This window comes from Tupaia chinensis, unplaced genomic scaffold, assembly GCF_000334495.1.
Source record: "Tupaia chinensis unplaced genomic scaffold, TupChi_1.0 Scaffold000086_1, whole genome shotgun sequence".
NCBI classification, from domain to species: Eukaryota; Metazoa; Chordata; class Mammalia; order Scandentia; family Tupaiidae; genus Tupaia; species Tupaia belangeri.
Genome location: NW_006159548.1, coordinates 3733465 through 3744435, shown reverse-complemented (window position 1 = coordinate 3744435; position 10971 = coordinate 3733465). Strand labels below are relative to the sequence as shown.

The 10971-nt window shown below is 39.7% G+C and overlaps 1 pseudogene; it reads right to left on the bottom strand.

Moving 5' to 3' along the window:
• Positions 1-214: 214 nt before the first annotated feature.
• LOC102472198 (60S acidic ribosomal protein P1 pseudogene) lies at positions 215-543 on the bottom strand (annotated as a pseudogene).
• Between the last annotated feature and the right edge of the window lie 10428 nt (positions 544-10971).

Below are 10971 nucleotides of genomic sequence, written 5' to 3'. Positions count from 1 at the left end.
ATATATGCTAAAGGACTATATAAGACCACTGAGGCAAAAGGAATGAGCAAGTAAGTGGAGTTGGGACAACTGCTAATTGAGAAAATTGAAGCTAAATTTTATGTCTCTTTAAACCCAAATAACTTCCAGATTATTGCATTATCTAAATTTGTAAAAAGGAATGAATTTTTAAAGTTTAGCTTTTTATTGAACATGTTACAAAAGAGATTTAGTCTTACAAAAGGCCAAAGCCCATGTCATCATCCAATTCTTCAGACTCTTCTTTCTTTTCTTCTACTTTCTTCTCTTCAGCTGGGGTGGCAGCAGCAGTGGGAGCTTGACCTTCAGCAGGTGCAGCACCAGCTGCTGGTAGGTCTACCAGCCCCTACATTGCAGATGAGGCTCCCGATGTTGACATTGGCCGGGGCCTTCCCAAACAAGCCAGGCCACATTTACACCAGCTGCTTTAATGAGGGCGTTGATCTTATCCTCCGTGACAGTAACCTCATCGTCTTTCAGGATGAAGGCCGAGTAGATGCAAGCGAGCTTGGAAACAGAGGCCATGGTGAGGACGCAGCGCTGGCTGCCAGATGAAGTGAGGGCCTCACCCCAACGTGGCCTTAGCTTCCTTGGAATAACTGAGGAGCACCTGGGCAGCAGCTGAGCAAAGGAGCAAAAGGAATGAGGAAGCAAAACGCAAATTCCAGATGACCTCAAGGAAAAATTTAACAACTAACTATACTACAAGTATTATTTTGGGACTGGTTTCATATCCTAGTAGTGAGGGAACTGGATCCTGTGTGGCCAACTGACCATGCTTCAACTCTTGGCCCTGGTGGCTTGAAAAATACATTGGGTGTATATACATTTCTGCTCAAAATCTCATCAGGATAGAAAAATGGAAGAAAAGGGACTGGCAGTGGTTTCTCCTCTCTCTGTGGGTCTTTCCATCTCGCTAGTGAGTGCACACACCTTCTGGCAATGAAAAAATAAATTAAAAAAATTTTTTTCCATGAAGAAAAATTTCAACAAAATTAAAATATAAACGGAAAGTATAAAAACAAGTATTTTGCAATGTATTAATTGGAAAGGTATATATTTCTTAACGTATAAGCGTCTTGTACCAATACATGACAAAAAGGCCAATTACCACCAGAAAATTTTCTAAGTAAAATAAATGGTGCATATACATGAAAAGAGGCCTAACATTACTCCTAATTAGAAAAACACAGGCTCAAGCAGTGAAAGAGTAATTGTCCGTCTGGCAAAGATCAAAAAGTTGAGAAATAAATACTCTCATAGACTAATCGAGGGATGTCAAATGAGCAAAACTTCTTTAGAAGTGTCTTGGCAATATTTATCAAAATGTAAGAAGCATGTGCTCTGACTCAAAAGTTCTTGTTCTATGAGCTTGTCCTCAGATAAACTTGTACACATGTACATAAATAAGTGCATGCACAACTGTTCACCAATAGAATACCTGCTGAAAAAAAAATGCCTGAAACACCTGCCTATTTACCAGAATGGACTAATATCGGTACATACCTGCGATAAAAGATTCTGTCCTATGTTTCCATCCTGGGAGAATCAATCAATGGGCTGAGATAAAGCAGTTTTCCTATTTGTGTCATCAAATATGCTTTTACATGCAGAGGCAATTTCTGGCAATATATATCAATGAAATCCATAAAGTCATTATTCCTAGGGATGGGAACCAGGTAACTGAGTGAGGTGAAGGAAAGTTATCTGTTTTTCTTTTATTTGCTTGTTTGTTTAACTGTATAACCTCTCGCAGTGTTTTCATTTTTATCATGAACATGCTTTCTCTCCATAAACATAACACATGTATCTATTTGATGGCGTAAGTTTCGGCTCAAGTAAGAAATAGCGAATTGAGCAAAATGATGTGACAGGACTAGGACAACCTTCTTTTTCATCAGAAGGTTGCAGGAGTATCATAGTTTGACTCCAAGAGAGCTTGTTCCTTCCGATGTGTGTTTTTTTTTTTTCTTGGAGAGGTTTTCGCTATAAGGTGCATGCGCTCACCAGACAGAGAGAGACAGAGACAGAAAGTGAGAAATCACCCCCCAGGGGGGATGGTCACGCCACAATCCCTTCTCTTCCATTCTCCTTTCAGGATCTTGGGCACGCACGCACACGTGCCCGGAGTGAGTTTTGAGCCACCGGGTCCGGGACACGAACCACGGTCGAGTATGTGGGAGTCCAACGACATAGCCGTTACGCTAACTGCTGGTTCCCCTTCTGATGTGTTTTGAGGCACATCTTAAGAACAACAGATATAATATTCTCAATTGAACTGATCTGAGACGTACTTCATGTTGGGTAAATTCTCTTTACAAGCCAAATAATATATAGTGATTGAATGTTTAAAAAATAATGAGAATAACTAATAATAATCTGAAAAAAAAAGATGAAAAGCTTTTTGATGATGATGATGTGGATAGTAAAATCTTTGTCTTGACTGATATGCATGGTAATGATGCTGGAAAAAGAAATTTAATACACTGTAAAGATATATGTGATTCAATGTAATATAAGCTTGAAACTCATGCCAGGCATTTGTGTGTGCATGTCTAAGATTCCAGGAGGAGAATGGAGGAGAAGGGATTGTGGTGTGGCCATCCCTCCTGGAGGTAATTTCTCACTTTTCCTCCCACTTTCTCTGTGTGTCTCTCTCTCTCTGGCTAGCACATATGTCCTAAGGCAAAAACCTCTCCAGAAAAAAAAAAAACAAAACAAAACAAAACAGATTCTCTTCATAAAGGATTTAATTAATCTTTTCTAATTATTGACCTGTTTCTTAGTCCATTAAAACTGCCATAACAAAAACACCATAAACTGAGTAGCTTATAAACAAACAGAAATTTATTTCTTGTGGTTTTGGGGACTGAGTCCAAGAACAAGGTACTGGAAGTTTCGGTATCTGGTGAAGGCTCCTCTCTGATTCACACATGACACCTTCTTGCTGCGGCCTCACATGGCACATGGCGAGGCAGCTCTTGGATTTCCTTTATGACATTAACCCAGTTTATGAGGTTTCTGCCCTCTTGTCCCAATCATCTCTCAAAGGCCCCACCTCCTAATGCTATCACATTGGTGATTAGATTTCAATATATGAATGTTGGAGGGACACTAATATTCAGACTATAGCAGCCTGCTCATAGATGAGGAATCTGCTTGAGGAATCTCAAGCAGGAGAGCTAACTGGTGAGATGCATGTTTTAGAACAATCATTTTGCAGCGAGTAAGACAGGCAGAAATAGGAACTAATTGGAATCAGCAAGGCTAGTTAGAGGTCATTTCAATGGTACAGGTGAAAGTTCAAGGTCATTTCAATGGTACAGGTGAAAGTTCAAGAAGGCCAGAACTAAAGTGGTGTCAGAGAAGGACTAAGTGAGGCTGATGATGGGATTGAAGTAGCAGGGCCTAGAGTCTGATTCCTTGTAGGGCTCAGAGTCTATGGTGACCCCTAGGTCCCTGGCTTAGGCAGCTGGGTAAGTTGTACTGTCCTAAAATGGAACAAAAGGAGCAACAGGTTTGGGGACAATAATAAATACCCTTCTCCTCCTTGGGCTCCTTGGGCCCATAGGTTGGCATAGTTATGGGTAAATGTGTGTTTTGGGAGGGGAGGTTTGGCATGGTGTGAAGTGCAGGCACAGTTCTTTTCAGCAATGGCAGAGACAATGAATGAAGCTCGAGGGATGAGAAAACACCCCATTTTCATGGCGAGTTCTCGAAGGAGAACTGGCTAAATTACAACAACGTATTTGTGTGGACCCTAGAAACAACGCAGGAGTTTGGCTTCAGTCCAGACCTAGATGATGGCACCCGATGAGGCAGAGAGGAAGCCGGCAGAGCCGCGAGAAGCAGCGGTCAGGATGTCTTAGATGGCCTGATGAGTTCATTACTGTGTCATGGGGAAGAATGCACCTCACCCAGGCACACACACAGGGTCTCTTTCTGGAAGGTTTATGTCTCTTAGCATCCCACAATGGCTGGGTGTAACCAGGGTGGGGCAGGCCCTGCTAACTGAAGCGGAAATATCAGAGGTAATCAGAGATAACAATCAGGATTCTTGGCTTTAGGCCTTGGCTCTACCTCCAACTGGTTTTATGATTTTTGGCAAATCACTTAAATTTGTGTTGATTCTAAAGCTTCTTCTGTGAAATGAGGTGAAGTGTGGAGCACTTGCCATTTTGGCAGCTTATATAGTTAAAGAGCAGACACTGTGGACTCCAGGGACATGGGAAAGCCTCCTAGAGTTGGCGATACACAACCTAAGTCGCTCTTCAGGTCTTAGCTCCTTCTAATGGCTCATCAGAGGGTGAAAGATAAGGAGGCAGGGCAAGGGGAGCTGATCTGTGTAGAGCGAACAGTGCAGGCAAACCTTTCACCCAAGCAATGAAATATTGCATGTCATGTTAAAAAAGCATAAATTGCTGAAGGACTTTTTTTTCAGTTATTTTTTTAACCAACCTCAAATACAGTAGATGTAAGTGTTGAAATTGTATATAAGACTGAGATTTAGAACTGCTACTTGCCTGAAATCACATAACTTGTAATTGGTAGAAGTAAAGACTGCTCCAAACCCTGTATGCTTTTTAAAAATTTACATGCACTTGCCAGTGAAAAAGAGAGGAAAAGAAGAAAAGTGACAAAGCATCTCCCAGGAGGGATGGCCATGCCACAATCCCTTCTCCCCCATTCTCCTTAGGAATTTGGGACGTGCGTGTACTCACACTCAGTGTGTTTTTCAAGTCACTGGGTCTGGGACTCAAATGGAGCAGTCTGCAATGTGAGATCCAGTTGACTTAACTACCATACCACCAGCAGGCCCTCCAACCTCTGTTTTAACTATTGATTTGGTACTACTTCCCCACATTGGGTTGATGAAGGAGCAATAAGAAAGGTAAGCTTTTCTTAATGTGTCCAGTAGGGTGCATTTTGGGAAAAACTCTTTGAATCTAGTGAAAAACTCTAAAATGTGTGAGTCATTAAGTATACAGGATTTGAACCACAAACATAAGGAAACAATAATTACTAGCAAAATTAATCAGTAAATAACCACCATTAAACCTAGTGTTTTCATTAGTAGTTCACAGTAACCATCTCACATTTTAGGTGTAACTAGCATAAGTCAAATTTGGTGACCTCAATCCTTCATTACAGATGTGCATAAAAAATAACACAGCAATTTGATATTCTTCTACAGCTAATTGACCCAGAACAATTCAAATTCAGAAAAACCATGTATTCAGAAACCTGGCAGAGTTTTGACCTTTCTTTGAATCCTCCTTCTAGAGCATTTGCCGTACGATAGGTCATTCTTATTCATGCTAAAGTTTTTGCTTTGTCTTTTGAATATTACAGGTTTAGTGCAGTGTAGGCAGGGATAAATTCGATTTTAGTTTTCTGTCCTGCTTAGAATCTATTGGGCTTTCCAAATATGGGGGTTTCATCTGTCCTAGAAAATTTGTAATCACTATCTATTCAAGTATTTTTCAGCTATTTTGCCTCTCATGGTCTAGAATTCCTTTCAGAAATAATTTAGATAATTCCATATGTTCTTGAAGTCTCTTAACCTTCTTTTTGTATATCCTGTACTTCTACTCTCTGTTGCATCCTAGATACTTTTCTCAGGCCTTTCAAAAATAATTCCATCTCTAGCTGAATCAAATCTACTGTTTAAGCCTCCTTATGAGATTGCACATTGTACAGTGGTATATTTGTCTGTAGAAGTTCCTTTGATTTTTGTGCTTTCAAATATTCTTTTAAAAATTATTTTCTGTTTGGGTTGCTTTTTCCCCAAATCTTCTTGGTTTTCTTGTATCTTATTCTTTTTGTATGTTTTAATTTTTCTTTGATATCTAATACTTTGAAACACATTGGGTGGTTGGGAAAGTCATAATGCATTTTTGCATAGAAATATATGAAAAAATATGTCGTGACTTTTCCAATGACTCAATACTTACAATGGTCTTCTGTATTCATTTGTTTTTAGAAATTTTTGCTATAGAGAGTGTGCACTCACCAGAGAGACAGAAGGCAAGAAATCATCCCCCAGGGTGGATTCAATTCCTTCTCTTCCATTCTCTTTTTGGGATTTTGGGGACCCCCCCCCACACACACACAGGCCCAATGTGAGTTTTAAGCCACCGGGCCCGAGACCCCAACCATGGCCCTGTGGAAGTCCAGTGCCTTACTCATATACCACCTGCTGGCCCCTCTTTGTTAATTTTAACACAATTTCAGTGATATGGGTTATGATTGGTTTTGACTTATATTTAGAATAGATAGGTGACTCCTCCAGAGTTTTATGAATATGGACCATTAACTCATGTTTTTGAGACTTCTGCAAGGGTGGGTCCATGTCGAACATATATGTCCTACTAAGGCAGTTTCAATTTCATTTCTGCCAGATATTCAGCTGGATCCTCCTCTTTGCTAATAAGGGATTCTAAGACAATACCAAAGCCACCTGAGGGCAGAACCTTAGAAACTTCTCAAGGAAATTTGTGTTTTTCTCACCGATTGTCCATGTTGAGACAGATGGACATGCTTCCTTATCATAAACCTATTGCTTTTAGATTAATTTTCACTGAAGTTTCTGATTTTATGCAAGGATCTTTTTCACAATTCTCTATCTTACAAGAGTCCACAACTATATCTTCCATCCTAATGTGAGATTAAAATATCAACATCTAGGTACTGACTAAGCAACCACCTTCAACCCACAGCATTTACCTGTAACATTTCTTCTCTTATCTTCTGATTCTTCTTTTATGAGGGGAATAAGAGAAGACCTTGAGGATTTTTTCTACTTTCTGGAGAATTAACCTATTTGCTTGATTTTTTTTTTTTTTTTGCCAGAAGATGAGTGAACCTCACTAGAGAGAGAGACAGAGGGATAGAGAGAAAGAGAAGAGAGCACTCCTCAGTGGGATGCAGTCATACCACAATCTCTTCTCCTCCAATTCTCCCTCCTGTTGGGATTTTTGTGCATGCACACATACCCATCTGGCATGATTTTCAAGTTGCCAGGCCTGAGATATGAACCTCACAGTTGGCCATGTGAGATCTGCCTCCCTAAACCACCAGCCCACAGGGCCAACCCCCCAAAATGATTTTATGTCCAGTATTTCAAAGCTGTTTGTAGGATAAGGAATTTTGGTTATTTCATCAAAAAAAAAAATAGAAAAAGCAAAAATGAAGACAAAAGAAAAAAATTTTGGAACCAAAAATACCATACTCTCTTCAATTTTACAACATGAACTCTCTGCATTGTAGGGAGGCCCCACTGGGTTGTCTACCAGCTGCTTTGGCAATTACCTACCTCCCTGGGGGGCTTCTGTGGCTGTGTTTTTGTGGTGAATTTCTCAGCTCCTGTCTCCAGAGAACTAGACTGAGTGAGTGCATGACTCAGACCAAGGCCACAAGATCCCTTTGTGTTGAAATTTGGAATTTTATATGCTAAAATGCTCTTAGTCTTATACTTGATATCCTGAGTTGATTTTTCATAGAGCTAAATTTCAGAGATAATAGTAGATAGCTTGATACCATGGTTATTAATATGCCATAACCTACAGCAATAAAACTTGCCTCCTACTTTAGACAATTCAGTATCTTCATCTATATATATATAATCATGGATAAGCCTATGTGAATAAGAATTATAAAACTTGTTTTATTAAGTTCTTTTTAAAAACTATTTACTTAATTGTATTTATCATTGTTATTATTATTTTTATTTTGACCAAAGAGAGAGGCAAAGTGAGAAAGTAGGCTGCCAGGTCTGGAACTTGAACCATGGTTGGTCATATGAGAGTCCAGTACCTAAACCACCACACTACCTGCCAGTACCCTCTCCCCTTTTGAAGTTCTAATTAGAAAGTTTCTTTTCAATTTTAACAAGAACACTTTGAGATTTGTCATTCTTACTTTCAAAGCAACTTTGATTTTATTACCTCCTTTCATGGATCCTGTAAGAGATAAAGATGTTTCCTTTTGTTTTGTCATGGTTTCAAGTCCAAAACTCAGTATAAAGAAGTTTAGATACTTGCTCAGAATCTTAGAACCCTAATGTCTAGTGCACTATCTCCCTGAAGACCAAGTTTCTTCTGAGGAAATGTGTTCTCTTCTATCTGGCTTCATTTTTCTCTCACACATTCAGATATACATATGCAGTGGTACAATGTTTTGGAGTTGTCTGTCTAATTAATGAGAATTCTTGTTTCTTTTCATTCTTTAGTGATGAGCCCAAGTGGTTTTGTGTGCACCAGGAAACTGAGGTCTTCAGACATGATTGACTAGATCTGTGTCCACAGATGGTCAACATGGCAAGTAAGATCTTCTCTCTCAGAAATTGAACATTGAGCTTTAGGTAAGGCAAATTAATTTTTGTGCATAATTTGTCATGGGTAGGAAAGAAACAGAAAGAAAGAGAGAGAGAGAGACCTTAGTCTAGCAGAGAAAGGCAAAGATATAAGAGATGACAAGAAAAAGTTCTTCTGAAATAGAAATAGTCCATTTTTGAAGCAGTGTTCTTATGCATTGTGTGCATGAAAACATCATTTGTTTGTTAAGACATTCTTTCTTTAGAAACAGTTTTAAAAATTGATGTTTACTCACTTAATATTTGGTGATATTACATGTGCAGAAATTTACCATTGAGATGTTAGATGATTAGTGCATAACTTGGGCTCTGTTTTCCACCTCCTCTCTCTGAAGCTGCTCCTCATCATAACTTCCCTGGGTTTGGACAGTCTTCAATTTCCTCCCCCTCCTGCTCCCACAAGATGACCTAGTTCCCCAAGTTGAATCACCCTTACTCTTGACTGATGTATCTATTAGGTTTGATTTATTTAAAAGTAAGATTTTAAAAAATTAAGACAATCCTGTTATACAATTACATTATATTCTAGTCTCTTCTTTTAAAAATGTGTGTATGTTTTGAATCTTAAGATAAACAGAACATTTTTCTGAAAGAAGTGTTTCCATTTTGGACCCTGGAAGTAAAACAACCCAAATTTATTCTCAGACTCTCAGTTGTGAGAACCTAAAATCATCTGAGCTTTTGGGACTCAAAAGTTTGAGCATCAAGAGACCAAAGTGTTGACAAGTTAATAAAAAAGCACACTGATATGATTAAGGGTGCTATGGGAGGATGGCGTGGAGAGGAAAACGGTGATGGACTGCCGCAATCCACTAGGGAGGCGAGTGGACTAAAGGTGGTGGGATACAGCTATGAGGTGGTGGTGGGGGGAACCAGTAAGTTATTGAGCAGAACAGGAAAGCCTCTCGCTTCCTGTATGAGGTTAGGGGATTATTCTTCCCTTATAACAGAAATTCCATCACTGCACCTGCGATTAATCCTTTACAAGGAGCCAGTTATCTGCCTGGAAATAATGTTTAGTTCTTCTGAATGAGTAGAGAAAGCAGTTTATTCTAGTCCTATGTTAGCAAGAAAGTGGTGCCACCTTCAAAGAAAACTCTGGAGGACATCCAAGCTCTTGATGATACTCAGAGTTCTTGTTACTCATGGGTGTGCTGTTCCCTGGGTGGCCATCAGTTAGGAGACCCTGCAACACAAGCAGAGAGAAATGGAAATGTACAGACATGCATAATTACCCTATGTGGTCCTTTTCAAGAAAGACTTCTAAAAAAATTCTCAGGAATAAAAAAGCATAAAACCTGCTTATTTGGTAGTTGAAAATAATGGCTGTAACTAAACAATTTATAGGCAGTACCTCTATTTCCCCCATGAGAGCAAAATAAGAATAAATGAAAGCATGTACATCCCCAGTGCTCCGTGAATTGTCCAGAATGATGTAATTTACAGCTAGTGGATTTGAAACACTAAACCACAGCTATTAGACTCAAAACCACACAAACAAAAAAACACATCCTTGCCACTACATTGAATCTGCCTAAAATTAAGATGGCCTTTAGGTGAGAATCACTGTAAGCTTCAAATACCCTTCCTTTCTTTCTTCTTCTTTTTCTTTAAAAAAAAGAATTTTTTTTTTTTTTAATGTTACCAGAAGTTACCTCTCCATTCTTGCCCACAGCTGTGGCTTAAAAGATCAGAAAAGTCCTAGTTTTTTTCTTCCCCCCGAAGTTAATACAAACTTTTCTTTTTTTTAAACCAAGAACGTTTATTGCCTGACTAATTGTTGAAGTCCTTAAGATGAACTGGATGCTGCAACAGCTGCCCTCTCGGGTATAGGTGTTGTTCCTTCACAGAATCCATGTCTGAGTCTGTGGTGTGCAATTTTTAGGTGCCTCATTAGGCCAGTCCCAGTGGTATTGCGTCTCTTAGCCTCGGCACTTCAGTTAGACTTTCTCTTGTGCTTGGCAGGTAGCCACATTTGCCACAGGTCGACTTCTGAAGGTGATAGGCCTTAGAACCACAGTGGTGGCACAACGTGTCCATCTATTGTGACGCTTCCCAAACAATGACCTTCCCTTCGTCATCTTGCTTCTGTGGCTGAGACCAAGGAGCAACATTTTTCTAATATTACCTGCCTATATTCATTTTGTCTTTTCTATCCACCAAGTAAGAAATTTTATTTGGAGTTTTATTTCTTTTTTGGGGGGGGAGAGGAGAGGTTTTTGCTATAGGGGGCATGCACTCGCCAGAAAAACAGAGAGAGACTGAGAGACAGTGAGAAATCACCCCCCAGGGGGATGGCCATGCCGCAGTCCCTTCTCCTCCATTCTCCTCTCTGGATCTTGGGCACACACACACACACACACACACACACACGTGCCTGGCATGAGTTTAAGCCACCAGGTCTAGGACTTAAACCATGGTCAACTACATGGGAGTCCAGCGGCGTAATGATTATGCCAACTGCTGGTCCCTTGGAGCTTTATTTCTAGAGATTGCTCTGTAAGTTTTTTCCTTCTAAAGGGAATTTTTTTAAGAGAGATTTTTAGCTATAGGGCACATGTACTCCCTGGAGAGACAGA